This window comes from Cherax quadricarinatus, chromosome 50 (assembly GCF_038502225.1).
Source record: "Cherax quadricarinatus isolate ZL_2023a chromosome 50, ASM3850222v1, whole genome shotgun sequence".
Lineage (NCBI taxonomy): Eukaryota > Metazoa > Arthropoda > Malacostraca > Decapoda > Parastacidae > Cherax > Cherax quadricarinatus.
Window position 1 is genome coordinate 2,980,126 of NC_091341.1, and position 6,000 is coordinate 2,986,125.

The following is a 6,000-nucleotide window of genomic DNA, read 5'->3' on the forward strand; positions in this document are numbered from 1 at the left end:
GTATTGTTTAGGCTGTTTTATACTATGAGACTATTTTAGTAGGCTTAATGCTAGCTAAGAGCTCGTGCCGCGAGGAATGAAACCTGATTACCTCCTATTTTCCAGGTACTGTATAAGACATACGAGCTTAACTGTTTTAATGATAATAATGATATTCCAACGGGTCTGGTTGTTGTCTTTAGGGAAAACTAGTCAAGATAGTCACATAGGTGTTAATGTTTTTATGGCATTACGGTAACAATAATAATAGAGTGGTTGGAGACACTGCAAGAGTATCCCTCTTTATGGCTCCTTCGATAAACTTGATATAATGATTACTAGCAGTTTGTGAGGTGCTCTGGGAGAATCTTCCCCACTAATTTGATAGATGCAACACAAGGTGATAGGAATGCAAGTAATATCATCTGTATTGCCTTGTGCATAACTAGTATTCCCTTCCCCTAAGCCTAACTGGAAGTATCATCACACTGTAGAGCAAGAGTGAGATTTTCATGAATATTGATTTCAGGAGCTCCTCGTATTCCCTTCATTTCCTGCTGGCGAATGAAGTCGTCGCAAGGAATTTAAAAGTTTGAGAAAGGTCTGACAATGTGTGAGTAAAAGACAATTATTTCAGACTGTTCCAAATATTTAGGTTTGAATCTTCAAGGTGCTTCGAGCAAGATTAACAATATAATTTCACTTACCTGCGTGCTAGAGAGCCGTCAGTTAGGAACCAGATGCTAAGTTAGCTAGTTAATGTGCTGGTGTTTTCCATAACCGGTGTGAGCAAGAGGAACGGAACTAGAGGGGTTCCCCTCCACTGACGAGTGACTAAGTGCTCTCTAAACATGGAATCCTAGCTTCATATAGCTGAACAAAGGGAAAGAGACTCAGGAAATGTGCCTAAACTTCTATCAATATCACGAATCGTATTTTTTTTTTTTTAATATTTAGAGTATTCGTCAAGTGTAAATTTAAAACTGTGTTATCTTCGGGAAAGTTATTGCACTGTGAGCCATTCTTAAAAGTGATCTTAAAGACAAGATGGAAGGTTGGGAGCATTGTGACGGTGTGGATACGTGCCTGGGCACCCAGGTGGTGTGGTCGTAGTGGTGGTGGTGTGGTCGTAGTGGTGGTGGTGGCGTTGTCGTAGTGGTGGAAGCTTAACTCTCTACCTTCATGAATCATTATATTTAACAGTATTTTTTCATGTCCACACTTCAGGCTCCCACACTCATTTTCGCCCATCTCGCTTTCACTGATTCATTCAATGTTTCATTCTCTCTCTCTCTCTCTCTCTCTCTCTCTCTCTCTCTCTCTCTCTCTCTCTCTCTCTCTCTCTCTCTCTCTCTGAGAGAGGCACTGTTATTGGTCAGCCCTAGTGCTACCTGATGGGAGTGGAGGGGAGGCAGTTGGGAAGAGAGGGGAAAATATGAGATTGGGGGAAGAGATGAAACTTGTGAAAAGGGGAGAAGGCAGCGGCTTTACGGAGAGACAAAGAAGGGAGAGAGTCTCTCTACGGAGGGGGAGAGAAAGGGGCAGAGAGACAACATTTTTACGGAGAGAGAGAGAACGCTTTTACGGATGGGAGACCTCTACGGGGAGAGAGAGAGAGAGAGAGAGAGAGAGAATTCATTTATGTAAGGGAGAAGTCGTTTACGGAGGGGGAGAGAGAGAGCCAGAAGCCCCTTTAAGGAGAAAGAGTGAGGAGCCCTTTACGGAGGAGAAGCGGGAACGTAGTAAAGAGGGAAATGAATGGGAGACTAGCAGGACTGGGAAAAGAGGAGGGGTGTGAGTAATAAAGAATTGGAATCGGTTGAGATGGTGTGAGGGAGAGGGGAGTAAATGGGAGGAGGGGAAGAATGATGTAGAGCTGGGGAGTGGAAGGTGAGGGAGGGGAGGAGAGAGAAAAGTAATTAATTTTGGTGAGGGGAAAGAGGTGTGAGGGAGGGTAAGATAGGGGAGGAATGGGGAGAGGTGTGATAGAGGGGAAGGAGGGGGGAAGGTAGCGAGGTAGTTGAGAGGTAAATTGAACGATGTTGAAAATATAGGTGATTAAACACTCTGAAGGGCAGTGTTATGATATGGTTGAGTGGTGAGGGAGTGTTATATGGTTGAGTTGTGAGGGAGTGTTATGGCATGGTTGAGTGGTGAGGGAGTGTTATGGTATGGTTGAGTGGTGAGGGAGTGTTATGGTATGGTTGAGTGGTGAGGGAGTATTATGGTATGGTTGAGTGGTGAGGGAGTATTATGGTATGGTTGAGTGGTGAGGGAGTGTTATATAGTTGAGTTGTGAGGGAGTGTTATATAGTTGAGTTGTGAGGGAGTGTTATGGCATGGTTGAGTGGTGACGGAGTGCTAAAATATGGTTGAGTTGTGAGGGAGTGTTATGATGTGGTTGACTGTTGAGAGTGTTATATGGTTGAATGGTGAGGGAGTGTTATGGTATGGTTGAGTGATGAGGGAGTATTATGGTATGGTAAAGTGGTGAGGGAGTGTTATGATGTGGTTGAGTGGTGAGGGGGAGTGAGATGGTATGGTTGAGTGGTGAGGGAGTGGGATGGTATGGTTGAGTGGTGAGGGAGTGTTATGATGTGGTTGAGTGGTGAGTGGGAGTGGGATGGTATGGTTGAGTGGTGAGGGGGAGTGGGATGGTATGGTTGAGTGGTGAGGGGGAGTGGGATGGTATGGTTGAGTGGTGAGGGGGAGTGGGATGGTATGGTTGATTGGTGAGGGAGTGGGATGGTATGGTTGAGTGGTGAGGGGGAGTGGGATGGTATGGTTGAGTGGTGAGTGGGATGGTATGGTTGAGTGGTGGGGGGGAGTGGGATGGTATGGTTGAGTGGTGAGGGGGAGAGCCTTGTAATCTGCCTCTACCTAGTCATGTGTTATCTAGGTGTATGAGTCAAGGATGGGAAAACAAAGGATGATGGTGAGGATTGTTAAGGTATGGGTGAGAGGAGAGGAAATGGAATGGGAAGAGGGAGGGGTGAAGAGGCGTGGGATGAGCGGCAGATGAAGGAAGGGGGAAACGGGAAGCTAGAAGATAACACTGGAGTCATAATGTATAAGAGATGTTTGTGTGAGAGAGAGAGAGAGAGAGAGAGGGATCAGAAAGGCCACGGGAAAGACAGATAAAAGTAGATCTTAGGGTCTGTATCAAAGTTATCTGCTGAGAAAACTTCACTACTGTCTGGCTACTACTGCTTGTGTCCAGACAGATAAGGAGTGAACAAGTGAGGTAATGAGAGATAGGGAGTGAGAGGTGAAAGCAGTGATAGAGATAGGAAGGGAAGAGGTGTGAGCTTCAACACTCACAGTAAAGCTTGAGGTACACTGTAATGGGAGTCACCTAACCTGACTCACGGTGTCGACACGAGCCAAGATATCCCCGTATCCCATAAGCCCAGCCCTCTCCACTTACCTGGAGGAGTTCCGGGGTTCAACGCCCCCGCAGCCCCGTCCATGGCCTCACCTTGGATCAGGACCTGATCAACCAGGCTTTTACGGCTGGCCACGCAATCCAACGCACGAATCACAGCCAGGCTTGTCATGGGCTGATAGGTGTCTGTTGTCAATCCACCTATGTTTTTCATTGGGGGATATGTTACACCGACAGGTACCAAATCTGTGTGCAGATTTGGTACCTGTCCCTATAGGATTTTTTTTTGTGTAAATTATGACGTACCTTTCACGCTTGCACTCCAAGGAATACGTTCCCAGTAAATGATGTGCTTTACTGACTTGTATGTTTAGTGAAGATCTTCTGTACATTCTCCAGAACTGCAATTTCGTCTGACTTAGAAGGGGCCGTTAGTGTACATCAGTATTTCGGCCTATATAGAATAAGTGACTTTAAAGAGGATCATCAGTGGCTTGGGAATCCTTGTTTCAGGGTTCTCATTATCCATCTTGTCATTTTCCTCGCATTTGTAATAATGACTGTTATGGTCCTTGAAGGTGGGATCTTTTGACATTATGACTCCTAAGATTTTCACATTATTTTTTTGCCCTATTTTGTGGTTAGAATTTGTTTTATGCTCCGTTCTAGCTTTTAATTCTTTAAATTTTCCATAACGGAGTAAGTGGAATTTGTCGTCATTGAACATCAAATTGTTTTCTGCGTCCTAGTGGAAGACTTGGTTTATATCCGCATTAAAATTTACAGTGTCGTCCATGGATAATACCTAAGACTGGTTGGTTTAACCATCTAAAACTGGTTTAACTATCTAAAACGTGCTGGTTAACCATCTTAAGAATCGCTGGTTTCATCACATAAAACTGGCTGGTTAATCTATAATTACATACTGAAGGCTTTAAAAAAATATTGTTTGTTGCGTTTTAATCTTAGTGAAGATTGTAAAGAACTCAAGCTGGTTTATAAAACTTAAAATTTATACTAAAACTCACATACCTGGAGGTTACCTGGAGGTTATTCCGGGGATCAACGCCCCCGCGGCCCGGTCCATGACCAGGCCTCCCGATGGATCAGGGCCTGATCAACTAGGCTGTTACTGCTGGCCGCACGCAGTCCGACGTACGAGCCACAGCCCGGCTGATCCGGCACTGACTTTAGGTATCTGTCCAGCTCTCTCTTGAAGGCAGCCAGGGGTTTATTGGCAATTCCCCTAATGCTTGATGGGAGGCTGTTGAACAGTTTTGGGCCCCGGACACTTATGGTGTTTTCTCTTAGTGTACCAATGGCGCCCCTACTTTTTATTGGCGGCATTTTGCATCGCCTGCCCAGTCTTTTACTTTCGTAGGGAGTGATTTCTGTGTGCAGATTTGGGACCATTCCTTCCAAGATTTTCCAAGTGTAGATTATGATATCTCTCTCCCTCCTGCGTTCCAACGAGTACAAGTCAAGTGCTTCCAAGCGTTCCCAGTAGTTAAGGTGCTTGACAGAACTTATACGTGCAGTAAAGGATCTCTGTACACTCTCTAGATCTGCGATTTCACCTGCTTTGTATGGAGATGTTAATGTACAGCAGTATTCCAGCCTAGAGAGAACAAGTGATTTGAAAAGGATCATCATGGGCTTGGCATCTCTCGTTTTGAAAGTTCTCATTATCCATCCTATCATTTTCTTTGCACGTGCGATCGTGGCACTGTTGTGATCCTTGAAAGTGAGATCCTCAGACATTACTACTCCCAGGTCCCTTACATTATTTTTCCGCTCTATTGTATGGCCAGAGTCAGTAGTATACTCTGTTCTAGTTATTATCTCCTCCAGTTTTCCATAACGGAGTAGTTGGAATTTGTCCTCATTGAACATCATATTGTTTACCGTTGCCCACTGGAAAACTTTGTTTATATCTTCTTGGAGGTTAACCGCGTCCTCAGCAGATGACAGCCTCATGCAGATCCTAGTATCATCCGCAAAGGATGATACGGTGCTGTGGTGTATATCTCTGTTTATGTCTGATATGAGGATAAGGAATAAGATGGGGACGAGTACTGTGCCTTGTGGAACAGAGCTCTTCACTATGGCAGCCTCCGATTTAACTCTGTTGACCACTACTCTTTGTGTTCGATTTGTTAGGAAGTTGAAGATCCATCTCCGCATTTTCCCAGTTATTCCTTTAGCACGTATTTTATGGGCTATTACGCCATGATCGCATTTGTCAAATGCTTTTGCAAAGTCTGTGTATATTACATAACTTGCATGGTTTACTAACGTTTTAAAAGTATAATAAAAGTGAGACTCCTTCAGTCCTCTGTGGTCGTTGTAATGTAACATGTGGGATGTCAACAACACACTTGAGGGATCATAACTGCGTAACAATTTTAGGGAAAAATTTTGACAATATTAAAGCTTATTGCTTTTATACGTTTCAGGTAAATGTGTGGCCAGACGGAGGTGGTGGTGACCAGCTGGGTGATGTATGATGCAATCTTTGTTCCGTAATATTTCCACCTTATAGTCACTATGTGCCTCATTGTCCAGGTATTGGTATTAATGAATATGATAATATGATATGCCAGATGTATTAAACAAATATCCTTAATTTGCTTGTA